This window comes from Ovis aries, chromosome 7 (assembly GCF_016772045.2).
Source record: "Ovis aries strain OAR_USU_Benz2616 breed Rambouillet chromosome 7, ARS-UI_Ramb_v3.0, whole genome shotgun sequence".
In the NCBI taxonomy this organism is placed as follows: domain Eukaryota; kingdom Metazoa; phylum Chordata; class Mammalia; order Artiodactyla; family Bovidae; genus Ovis; species Ovis aries.
This window is the reverse complement of record NC_056060.1, coordinates 9,842,490-9,855,762: the sequence shown is the minus strand read 5'-3', so window position 1 is coordinate 9,855,762 and position 13,273 is coordinate 9,842,490. Positions and strand designations below refer to the sequence as shown.

The 13,273-nt window shown below is 48.5% G+C and overlaps 1 long non-coding RNA gene across 1 annotated transcript in view; it reads left to right on the top strand.

Moving 5' to 3' along the window:
* Positions 1-13,273, top strand: part of LOC121819938 (uncharacterized) — a 28,202-nt gene continuing 14,929 nt past the window's right edge. Inside the window, exon 1 of the long non-coding RNA XR_006060288.2 lies at positions 1-105. This is a non-coding gene — a long non-coding RNA (uncharacterized LOC121819938). The remainder of the gene's footprint in view (positions 106-13,273) is intronic.

The window sequence follows — 13,273 nt, the reverse complement described above, 5'->3', positions numbered from 1 at the left end:
ATCGCCTTCCCCCACGCAGGTCTCTGCGGCTGGTGACCGTCTTCCCAGTGAATGCACAGACAGAACCCACAGCACAGTGCCCAGAGGAGGAGAGGAGACCAACAGGTGGGTTCTCAAAACACCCTGAAGCTTCTGATGAGGGTGCTGGCTGGACCGTGGAATTTAACATCCTGTCTTGTTCTGTGACCAGCACTAGTTTCTGCATCAACTGGTCTCTAGTTACAGTCAGTTGCCATCTTGCTGAATGCTGGAAGGGGATGTGGTTCTCACTAGCAACCCTGAATACTGTCTTTTAAATAATGTTGGTAGAACCCCATTCCTTCTCTGTGTTTAGGGCTCTGAGATGAAGTATAACAAACACTTGGGAAACAGATACTCTGTAAAGTTCTGTTTGTAATGATTTCTCTTTGGGGTTTGGGATGAAAGAAGGTAATGCAGAGGTTAGCCTGTTTATGTGGACTTTCTTATGAGGAATATTGCTTTATGAGGATCTCGCCTTAAAAAGAGGAATGCAAATAATGACTGTGGTTCAGATGGTATATTTTGGTTTAAACTGTTACATAGAGAGCTCTGTGTTGGTCAGCAGGACCTGGTTAGAGACATGCTTTGATTTCTGTAGTTAATTAAACATTGTTGCCTTGAGTTAAAAGTTAAGTGGCTGAGCCATAGTAAATTATGCTCCCAACTCCTCTTACGGGCTGGGACGGAAAGATGTTCGTGAGAGGTCAATCTCTGCTTCTTATACAGCGGTGGGGGGCTGAAGGCAGGGTCTGGTCTGATGCTGAAGGAGGGCAGGGCTGCTGCGAGCTTTCAGGTCAAGTCATCGCACTGACCACCCCAGGGCATAGCCACCCCGTCACCACGCAGAGCCGAGTCAGGGTGTACTTAGTCCATCCCAGATGAGGAGGAAGGGCACTTTTGAGACAGGATGGCAGGGTGGAGTGAGCAGAGGTGCCATCACCCTCTTTTCCTTTGTCACTGATGTTTTACACAGAACACCAGTAGTGACTAGAGCTTGACCTTTTCCTAGTACTTAGTACCGTATGATTTCAAAATCCTCGCTGCTTTGACAGGCTTTAGAATGGTGCATTGTTTTGTCTTTCTTTCAGTGCCAGGAGATTGCACTTTCTCATATATTTATTGGTTCCTATGGCTCTTTTTTGAGTGGCCTGGTCTGGTCCCACTTCCTCCCCCCTCCAATTTCCCTGGCCCTGTCATGGGGGCGGAGAGGGGGGAGTGGGGTGGAACAGTAGCTCTAGCTGAGGTTCGTGCAAGGCAAAGCCAGCCTTTGGACCTGAACCATCATCTCAGCTGAAGCTGCCAGTCCTCCCGTTTCTAGGTGGTGAATTTCAAGTGGTCCTTGCTTTATCCTCTGTCTTTAGAACCATGTTAGGAGGCAGGTAAAAGAGGAGGAGAGGGGCAGGCAGGATCCTTTTCTTTTCTCATGGACAGAGCCAAACTGAGACTTGTGAGCACCCTCGGAAGGCTAATAATTTGGCGCTCTTCAAAGTGATGTTCTTTCAATATTGGAAATATTAATATTGGGATCGGAGCACTGGGGGAAGGGGCAGGGGGGTGCTGGAGAGGCAGGGTCACTGGCAGCTGCTCAGTCACGGCCCCTGTGACCCCAAACTCAGCAAGTCCAGCCCCAGTGGCATACCCCTCTTGGCAAAACCAAAGCCCTACAGGTGACTGGCTCTCCCTTCTCAGAGGCAGTTTAGCAACCCTTGGCTTCTTATAAAGCATACCACTTGGGGTGATCTCAACCCCCAAGGGCCATAGCCCACCCAACCCCACACAGAAGCAGATTCTGGCGACCACACCTGTCTTCCTGGCGACCAGGCTTTCATACCTTCGGACCCTCACCCAGGGGCTCGTCCATCCCTGAGTCTGGAGTTACTCTGACGGGAGCCCCGAAACCCCTTTCCTCCAAGCCAGCCTCAGCGGAGGAGGCCATGGCTCTCTGGATAAACAACTTACTATAACTGAAAACTCCCATTCCACTTTTAGCTTCTCCCTTTCCAGTATGAATAACCCCAGTGCCTTTCATCTGACTCTGCACTTCTGTCAGCTCTTCCAACCTGCCGGCACGCCCATGATTCCAGGCTTGACCCGGGCTGGTCTCCTGGCATCGTTCCCTCCCTCCTCTCTCTGCTCTTTGCTGGACTAGCTCATCTTTCAGGTGTAAACTTAAAGGTTTCATTCCCTGGGAAGGTGTTCCTCTCTGCTACACTGGAACTCTGTTCCGGACTTGCCCCTCTCCTGTGAAAGAGAACACCACACTTATTGCTATTCGTGTATAAATGTCTGTCTTCCCCACTAGGCGGACATCTCCTGTCTGGTTTGTTTCAGGGAACATCTTTGTCTTATCTAGCATGCTTGGCACTTAGACAGGACTCACTGAATGAATGTTCCGTTTGTTAAATTCAAAGGACATACCTTCTGATTTCAGGATGACCATGAAGTCCCTGACTTCAAAGAACAGCCCCCGTCCCCACCCCTCCCACCAACCTGCAGACCATGTTTACTCAGCCCGATGGCAGCCTCGCCCCACTGCCTGCTCCGAGGAAGCATGTGTCTGCAGCCTTGGCTATCTTCAAAGGGTTTTGTTTGGATCAGCTGGAAGGACTTCAGCACCTTCATCAAATCAGGATGAACATTACATTGTCCAGACTCCTCAGGCAGGTTTTGTTTACCCTGGGATCGCCTCCAAGATATCAGCTGATGGCTTCAAATGCTTTTTATGGCCTCACATTTGGACAGACTCAGATTTTCCTCCTTCATCTTTTAAACCTTCCCTAAGATTTTCTCCCTTCCTTTTTCAAGCTTTGTTGTAAATGCTTTTCCCCACGTGACTTTCCCTGCAGACCACTGGCTACGTAGCTTCCACCTAGTGCTGTGAAGTCCAGCGATGGCAGGGACTAGCTGCAAAGGGCAAGTGGCATGTTTGCTGATGCTCCTTAGTTATCCATCCATCTTTTCCCCGTTCACAGCGTGGAAGTTGGTGGTTTTTTGGTGCAGACACAGTGGAGGTAAACCAATGGTTTCCTGAAGGAAAGTGGAGTGGGAAATTTAATTTTAAGGTGGGGGTTGCGGTTAATAGAGATCCAAGTTCAGTCACCAAGTGCAGACTAGAATAGCATGAACCTCAGGGGAAAGTGTTAAGGCACACATATACTTAGGGGACTTCCCTGGAGGTCTAGTGGTTAAGACCCTGTGCTTCAGAAGGACACAGGTTCAATCCCTGGTCAGGTAACTAAGATTTTGCATGCTACTGGAAAACACACACACACAAGTATTTAAAATGCACACGTACATTTGATGGGCACCTACTATGTCTAGCATGTCTGGTAATGAAGATACATAAGCCATGGTCTTCACCCTCAAGAAGCCTACAGTGTTAAGACAGTGACAATGCCGAATGGTGAGTGCTGTGTGAAGGTACGGGAGGGTGGAGTCAAAGACAGGGAGAGTAGAACCATTTGGGTTGCATGCATGTCCCTGCCATGTGGCAATGGGACCTAGAAAGCCACTTTTAAAAAGCCTCAAGTCCCTGGGGCCCAAGGTCACAGGTATCTTCCTGGTTATCAAGATTGATTGGATAGCCTCATATTTTTCTCCCAGCTGGACTCAAACCAAGAGTCAGAAAACCACCCCCACACAATACCCCTGCCTCACATACTGATTACCTATTGCTGTGTAACAAATTACCACAAAATTACATGTAGAGAAAAAAAAAACTTACTATTTTAATACAAAGAATGTTGCCTATCATCCACTTATATAAAGATCAAGTCATTAGCACCGCGGTTGCTGATTGACAGTGTATACCACAAAAGAAATGCAGGATAAGGCACTTTGTGCTTTGGGGGAAAAGGCCCCTGAGAAAGTTAAATACGTCTCAGGAAAACTTGTTTTGTGAACCGGGATTCTTGCATCTTCCCATACTTAAAAGAGCATTGACATCATTAACTGAGATAACTCATTAGTAGCATCTGCTGAGATGTCTTCTTGATTGCATGTGCCCCTCAGCCAAAATCACAGAGAGACTGACCTTCCCCCGCTTCAGAGCAGCTCCTCAGAGCGATTGCAGAGGCCATCTCCCAGGCTATCTCCTCAGAAAGACTCAATTCACAGCTCTGACATGTTTTTAAAGTGGAATATAGTTGCTTTACAATGCTGTGTTTGTTCCTGCTGTACAACAAAGTTAATCGGCCACGTGTATACATATGTCCCCTCGTCCTTGGATTTCCATCCCGTTTAGGTCACCACTGAGCGTTGAGTAGAGTTCCCTGCGCTGTACAGTTACCTATTTTACACATGGTATATGTGTGCATGCTAGGTCGCTTCAGTCCTGTCAACTCTTTGCAACCCTATGGACTGTAGCCCGTCAGTTCCTCTGTCCATGGGGATTTTCCAGGCAAGGATACCAGAGTGGGTTGCCGTGCCCTCCTCCAAGAGATCTTCCCGACCCAGGGATCAAACCCACGTCTCTTGTGCCGCCTGCATTGGCGGGCAGGGTCTTTACCACTAGCACTACCTGGGAAGCCGAGTAGAGTATATATATGCCGATCCTGACCTCCCAGCCCATCCCAACCATCCCCCTCCTTGGCATCCATATCACAGCTCTTACATCGCTTCTTTACGTAGCCAACAATCCCCTCCCGTTTCTGAGGGTCAGGAATCTGGGTCCATCTTGCCCCAGGCCAAGGTTTCTCATGGGGTGGCCATCTTAATGAAGACGTGATTGAGCTGAGGAAGGAGAGTGGCAGGATTCAAGGGAGAGCTGAGGACCCACCTTAGACGCCATAATCTTTTACCACCTACTTTACCGGAAGTGACATCCATTACTTCCGCCACGTTCTGTGTGTTAGAAGTGAGTCACTAAATTCGGTCCATTCTCAAAAGGTGTGGTGCCAGGGGCAGGGATGCCGGGGGGCTATCTTTGAGGCTGCCCACTGTGCCCTCTCCCAGCCCTGTCTCCTCCCTTTTCTCGTTGCCACTTCCGGTTGTGGTGTGCTTATAGAAAGGACTGGTGGCTGCGTCCCTCTTTCCTCTGTGTCACCAAGAGTGGGGAATGGCCGTGCATCATGTCAGCGTGTCAGGTTGGATGTTGTGCTTGTACAGATGGGGGACCTAGAGGCCTTGGTGGGACTGGCAAAGCCTGCCTCACCAGAGGCCAACTACTGAATGGGAGGTGGAAAGTTTAGGAAGAGGTTGTTTCTGAATGTGTTTGGCTAGAGGAGAGTCATTTTTCAAATTATCACTTGACACCCCGATCTGTCCCTTGATGCTGCTAAGTCACCTACCGTATTATCAAGATCTACCATCCTGTGCCTCCTACCTCGAAGGCACAGGACTGAAGAGCTGACTTGCAGAAGAGTTCGGTTCCTCGTGCCATCTCAGGGCTAAGCCTTTCCCATGCGGTCACAGAGGCCAGACTGGCCTTGGTACCTTTCAGACCTTGTAAGCTCTGGCTCTGTGACGTGGCATAGTCCCTCTAGTGCCCAGTCATCCTTGTCTCCTATGAATTCCCTACCAGCTCAGTCTGTCCTTGTCACCATCTTGGCTGAGAAGCGCTTAAGTCACAGCTAATTCATGGGGGCAGGCATGCTTATCCTGGGGTTTGGTCTTTAAGCTCCATAGTTACAAGGTGCCATAGGGAACAACAGTTGTTATAACGCAATGGTGATTAATGAACTTACCCACCCCTCTTAAAAGGTGTCATGCAAATACCTCAACCCTAGTTAAACCAGCCTCCTTACTATGCAGCCGCTGCCTCCTCTTAGTCAGCAATCCTCCAGCTGATTTCCAGTGTGTTAAAAATGCCAAATAAGATGCAGATCAAATTCACTTTCATGAAGCTGGAGGGTAAACCCGCTAACAAAGGAGCTGGCAGAACTGGAGCCCATTAACAGCAGAGGGAAAATTGACAAGGATACTGACATAGACTCTTCAAAAGACGATGATTTGAATATCAAAGATGGGAGAAAGGCCCCAGGAAACTGATGAAACTCTGGAATATTTTTGCAAAAATATTCCTCTTTATCTTCCTGTCGTTGAATTTAAAATGAAGGAAGACATACTGCGTTATATAATTGTATCAAACAGTTAATGCCCAAGAAATACAACTCATTCTTTTGGTTAATCTAAGAATTAGTGCACAACTACACAAGTATATTTTATAAAATAGATAACATTTTGGTAATTTTTGGTTTTGTTCAAAGATGAAGTTCTAATCAAACCCGTTTCCTTACTATTTACTGTGACGTTTTAGGTAAGGTCAGTGACAGCAGTGATATGCGGCGGAAGGTAGAAAAGAAGAAAAAGGAATATTTTAAGCAGAGGCAACAGCTAACAGGATGTGGAATTGAACTTTTCCTGTTGTCTCAGGTGTTGGCTAGAGCTTCAAAGGTGAAGTCAATGTGTGGTAAGAATCCCCACATCTAAAATAGATGCTAAGGATATCCCGCAGGACTTGCAAAGAGGCAGCTAGAGGTTCCTAAGGAGTTCTTTGTCAGAGGAGCAAGCCGTGTTTTTTCCTTCCCTCCCCAGGGGAAAGGGGATCCAGCCACCCAAATCAAGCAAAGTGGGGAGACAAGGGAACCTCAGGGTTAGGGGTGCTTTGTAAGAAAGGGGGACAAACTTGCCTCTTCATTTCAGAGAAGCTTGTTGAGTGGTGAAAACACATCAACCTGCATAGTATTAACACTGCTACCAGAGGGGAGGGTGCTCAGGGTCGTGGGAGGGCTTGCCATGCGTCTCCTGGTGTTTGGGTATGAAGACTGACAAGCAGGAGGCTAGCTGGAGCTGGGTGGCAGGGTCATCCCCTCACCTTCACGGCTGTAGGGATAGCAAGATGCATCTTTGCCATTTGAAAGGCTAAGAGTAGAGGAATCCCATGCTTGCTTTAGTAATTAGAGGGCTACCGTCCAGGGAAGCGAGTGGGGGTGGGGGTTGAGCAGAGAGAGACTGAGAGAGAAGCTGGAGAATGCAGTGTGGCACGTCCACAGAGTGGCGGTGGGAGAAGGTATCTCGGAAGTCCCGTTAATATGCCCTGTGGAAGAGCTGGACTGAGGATGCAGGGACTCCAGACCCTCACACAAAGGCCGCACACAGTGCACACGTGAAACATGATGACCTCTGTCCCTTTGCTCTCATTTTTCCTCATCTGTTCAGCCCTGCTGCTGCTGCTGCTAAGTCACGTCAGTCGTGTCCAACTCTGTGCGACCCCATAGATGGCAGCCCACCAGGCTCCCCGTCCCTGGGATTCTCCAGGCAAGAACACTGGAGTGGGTTGCCATTTCCTTCTCCAATGCATGAAAGTGAAAAGTGAAAGGGAAGTCGCTCAGTCGTGTCTGACTCTTCGAGACCCCATGGACGGCAGCCTACCAGGCTCCTCTGTCCATGGGATTTTCCAGCAAGAGTACTGGAGTGGGATGCCACTGCCTTCTCCGCTGTTCAGCCCTAGAGGATCCCAAAGCGGGAGGGGGAGGGGGAGAGAGGAGAAGGATGAAGGAACAGGCCATGCACCCATCCCCACGGCAGAGTCTTTAACATTGCTATTGATTATTTTTGGCCGCCTGAGGTCTTCACTGTTGCATGCAGGCTTTCTCTGGCTGTGGTGCGTGGGGGCTACTCCCTTGTTGGGGTGCAGGGCCTTCTTATTGCGGTGGCTTCTCCTGTTGCGGCACATGGGCTCAGTTGCCTGGAAGCATGTGGAATCTTCCCATACCAGAGATCAAACCATTGTCCCCTGCATTGACAGGCAGACTCCCAACCAGTGGACCACTAGGGAAGTTCCTGACTGCAGTGTCTTAACCCCCATGTCAGACCCTAGCCAGAGGGAGGGAAAGTGAAAGTCTCTCAGTCCTTCTTTGCAACCCCCTGGAATTCCCCAGGCCAGAAGACTGGAGTGGGTAAACTTTCCCTCTTTTTCCAATGCAGGGATCAAACCCAGGTCTCCTGCATTGCGGGCAGGTTCTTTACCAGCTGAACCACAAGGGAAGCCCAAGAATACTGGAGTGGGTAGCCTATCCCTTTTCCAGCGGATCTTCCCGACCCAGGGATCAAACCAGGGTCTCTGGCATTGCAGGCGGCTTCTTTACCAACTGAGCTATCAGGGAAACCCAAAGAGGGAGGGAAGAAATGGTAAGGTGGAGGTGAGACTCAAGTTTGAGTGTATATCAGTGCTTTTAAGATTCTAAATTGGAACTGTTATGGTATCTGAAAGTGACTGAAGTTTTGAGATCCTCCTAGAGAAATCACCAAAAAACGAGAGAGTAGACACAGAGCTCACTTAAGGAGGGAAAAAAACACACACCCAAAAAACTGATGATGTGTTTGAGGAAGAGTAATATTCCAGTTTGCAACAGGGAAGTTTTTCTACTTCACAGATGTACTTACTCCTGGAATTTCATATCCAAGACAGCACTCCTCCTTGAAATAACACACTGTCTAGCAGGAAAACTGGAAAGAAAGCAAATGATTACAACTCATGTCATATGGGAATGTGCAGGGCACTATGTGAACACAGAGGAGGGCCACTAACCTGATCCTAGGGGCTAGGCAAGGTTTTTAATGAGGTGACAGCCTAGTTTTACAGAAAAGAAAGAGCTGAGCAGCAAAAGTGAGGAGTCTGGGGCGCAGAGAAAGATAGGTGGGGATGGGGGAGTGTTGAGTTGACTTTCAGTTGTGCTGGTCATGTGTCAACTGAGAAAAAGAATGCACAACCTAAAAATTGAGAATTATATAAGGCAGACTTTAAACTGGGAGGCAGCCTCTCAGAGAGCTCTGAGGGACTCCTCCAAAGAGATTAGGGAGGAGCCAAAATATTACAAACAAGGTCATCAGAATCAAATACTTACTGATAATGAAAGAAAAACTGAATATCCCAAGGAAATGAATTTAGCACTTTTCTGTATATGGGAAGATGCAGGAGTCTGGGCTGTTTGAAATCATTCCTGTGGTATGCACCGTAACCGTCTAGGCAGTATCCTGCTTTTCTCCTTGGTGAATCCCCCAAGGGTGCACAGCTGGGGGTGACTGAAGTGGCTGGTGGCTGCAACACCATCTGTTTACTGACACAGCAGGCAACATTTTTCACCCACGTGAGTGAATATGGAGCCCTGCCTGCGGACGACAGATGGTGATTTGGCAACTTCAGCCGAAAGCAGAGTTTGGAGTCCTGTGGGCGGGTCGCATGTTCCTAAACAAGCGCGGATAGAAAAGGCTGTGGATACAAGTTGGTCAGACTGGGGTGCACGTGAGAGTGTCTGCCCCCAGGACCTCAGCACCTCAATCCTGTTCTAGGACCCTGGGGCAGGTAGGGACCTGAAGACTATAGCCGAACAGGTGAATCCCCATGGAATGAATGTTCGAGGGCTTTAGCCCATGAACTCAAAAAGAGGACCCCTAGCCCAAGTGGCCTGGGCTTCAGTAATATGGCCACACAGACTCTCTGGACCACGATAGGCAGTTTTAAGGTTTAGATCCAACAGACTGAGTGCCCCCCTGTCTTCATCAGCTCTGGTGCAAGTCTTCATTCTGTCTTATCTCTTTCAGAGAGAGGCTAGGTGAACCCTAGAAAAGGCAGGCAGAAAAGATAAGGAAACAAAGAGAGGTTTATTCTGGTGCCTGGAGCATCGCTGATGAAAACTGAACCTTTATGGTGTGTGTTTTCCCAGCAGCAGGTGGCCTCTGGCTGACGCATTCCCCAGATATCCAGAAAGATAACCCTAAGAGGAGTCCAAGAGAAAGAAGGCACCAACTCCAAAGTGTGGGGCTCAAGAAAGGGTCTTGACTGTCACGTAACCGTGTGCCAAACAGTTTCCTTCTAAGAGTCAGAGAACTCCCAAGAGAGATCCCCAGTGTTTTGAGGAATGAACAGAGGAAGAAAAATGGGGCATGAAAGGGGAGAAAATGAAACAACAGGAGGGTGTGTTCCCATAGAAGTTGAGGGAAAGAGTTTAGAAAGTTGATGGATAGAAGAGCAGAAAAGTACCCATTGGATTTGGTGGTGTGGGGTGGTCACAGGCCACTGGGACAAAACCTGATCTAGGCCAGTGATGGATTCAGGAGCCCAAAGGCCCTGAGCTCAGGTCTGAATGAGATGTAAGGAGCTAGAGGGAAGGGGAAGCCCTTTCCTGAAGGCTGCCTATGAAGAAAAGGCACTGGTGTGAGAGACAAGTGCCCGTAGGACTGCAATGGCACGAAGGAGGGCTTTCTCTTTGGGAAATCTGAGAGCCCCTTTGAATGATGATGGGGAAGCGGGAAGGAAAGGTGGAAGAAACAAGTCGTGACTGACAAAACCAGCACTCAGGAAGCAAGGAGGGAGGGATCTAGAAGAGAACGGGTAATTAGTCCTAGATAACAACAGGGACAGCGTCTCACTAAGCTAGGGGAAGGGCAAAGGGCAGAGGAGATAGGGTGGGTATAGATAAATGATAACTGGAGGGCCAGAAAAGTTGGTGTTTGTTTGCTTTCCTGGTGGTGAATAACATATCAATGAAAGCACTTAATGCTTTCAAAATATTTGTGAAAATATTTCATTTAATCCTCCCTACAAACCAAACAAGCCCTCTGGTTGGTTCCAAATCTCGGTACACCCCCAGGGGTTCTATTACTCTTGGCTCTCACTTGGTGCTGTCTCCTCCCACATGGTGAGAACTCGCTCAGACTAATCCAACAATGTGGGGAAACCCAAACACTGGCCCTCTTACAGCTGCTGCCATTGAGGGACTCCAAACAACAATGGGTTCTTTTCTACCTTGCCTCTGTGCCACAAATTTCTTGCCATTCAGTGGCAACCTGCACCAGTGTGTTGGTGAACCAGCAGGCAGTTGGTATTCTGATCTGTTGCAAAAAAAAGCCTTGACAAAATCCAGATCTGTATTTGATGCGTGGTGCTACCTCTTGGCTATTCAATTCAGTCACTCAGTCGTGTCCAACTCTTTGCGACCCCATGAATTGCAGCACGCCAGGCCTCCCTGTCCATCACCAACTCCCGGAGTTCAGTCAGACTCACGCCCATCGAGTCAGTGATGCCATCCAGCCATCTTCTCCTCCGTTGTCCCCTTCTCCTCCTGCCCCAAATCCCTCCCCGCATCAGAGTCTTTTCCAATGAGTCAATTCTTCGCATGAGGTGGCCAAAGTACTGGAGCTTCAGCTTTAACATCATTCCTTCCAAAGAAATCCCAGGGTGGATCTCCTTCAGAATGGGCTGGTTGGATCTCCTTGCAGTCCAGGGGACTCTCAAGAGTCTTCTCCAACACCACAGTTCAAAAGCATTAATTCTTTGGTGCTCAGCCATCTTCACAGTCCAACTCTCACATCCATACATGACTACTGGAAAAACCATAGCCTTGACTAGACGGACCTTAGTTGGCAAAGTAATGTCTCTGCTTTTGAGGCTATAGTCAAGGAATATTCCGACTTAATGGGAGTTAAGACATGAGGTCTTAACTTGAAATGAGTTGAACTGAGGACACCTTGGTCAGTTACCCACTTCAGTTTCTTATAGCCTGTCAATGCTCAAAGAACCTGAGGCAGTAGCCATGCTCCATCAGTCTTACAGATTCCAAGCGGTTGTTAGGCCCACGGTCTTTATCCTGGACTTTCTCCCGGACTTTCTCCCATTCTCAGGCAGCACCGTTTCAACCATTTCTGCAGTCCCCTAGATATTCATGATGAGAAAGAGGGGAGAGGGGCAAAGTGAAAATTGCAAAGCAGGCGAAAGGCCGAGAATTGCATTGGATCAGAAGAGCGTCCCTGTGGCTATCAAGTCAGGTGACATCCATCTGCTTTTATGCCAGTGTTTTGTAGGCTACTCTGAAAGAGAAATTTTGAAAATGTTTTGAGCCATACTGGCATCATTTGACCAAAAAGTCACTTTTAAGACCAACGTTTATTGGAGTATGCTGCTAAGTCACGTCAGTCGTGTCCGACTCTGTGCGATCCCAAAGACGGCAGCCCACCAGGCTCCCCCGTCCCTGGGATTCTCCAGGCAAGAACACTGGAGTGGGTTGCCATTTCCTTCTCCAATGCATGAAAGTGAAAAGTGAAAGTGAAGTTGCTCAGTAGTGTCTGACTCTTCGCAACCCCATGGACTGCAGCCTGCCAGGCTTCTCCATCCATGGGAGTTTCCAGGCAAGAGTACTGGAGTGGGTCTCCAGTGCCTTCTCCGTTTTTGGAGTATATAGACATGTATTTGGGTTGTAGTTGTTATTTAGTTGCTAAGTTGTAGCTGACTCTCGTGGCCCCCTGGACTGTAACCAGCCAGGCTCCTTTGTGCCTGGAATTTCTCAGGCAAGAATACTGGAGTGCATTGCCGTTTCCTCCTCCAGGGGATCTTCCCAACCCAGGGATCAAACATGAGTCTCCTGTATTGCAGGCAGATTCTTTTACCACTGTGCCACCAGGGAAGCCCCACATTTGGGTTACACGTTCTGATACATTTGTTAAGAAGGTTCATTATTTTATGGTCATACTTTATGCAGTCTATCAAGCAGGACTCTGACTGTTAAAAATGAAGCTCTTCCAGCTGAGATGGAAAGATTTAATGTGGATTCAGTGTTCAACCTTGTGCCAAGTATCTTTACACTTTCCAGTCCAGAAGAAGATTGAGGCTTTTTGACATTATGAATCAACAGTGTGGTTAAAGGTCATAGGTTTAAATAATCTGACACAGTGTAGCTGTGATTTGTACATTCAAGAGGCAGATCCTTTTGACCCCAGAACATAGGTGAAACTGCTAATCCAGATATGGAAGCTCCAGAAAGCAAAATCACTCTGTTTTGAAGGTGGCTGTTTGCCTTTGTGGTGTGCTTTAATGTAAATCAAACAGGTTCACCATGTACCAACTAGGCAAGCAATAAAGCACAAGCTGGGACATTACACCTACTCAGGGAGACCGACCTGGTGATCCAGGGCAAGCAGCACAGGAGATCTTCCTGGCCTTCCCGCATCACCTCCTATCCTTTCTTTCACTCCCATCCATTTCGGCAGCCAACCTGGCAGTCTTTCGGCACTCATTCCAGGTGCCATGTTAAGCGCACTAGACCCAGACTTGAGCTCCTCCAGGCTTGGCCCTTAGGCGCAGTCCAGGCAGGATGGACACACTGCCTCTGGCCCTCTTACTCTTGGCTGTTTCAGGAACCACCTGTCAGTACCTCCACTGGACAAGGCGCAGTCTGTCTGGAAAATAGCCAATAACTGCAGTAGTCTGTAACTCCTGAGCGGAACTGTGGGCCCTGTGCAACAGGTGGGTTGTGGC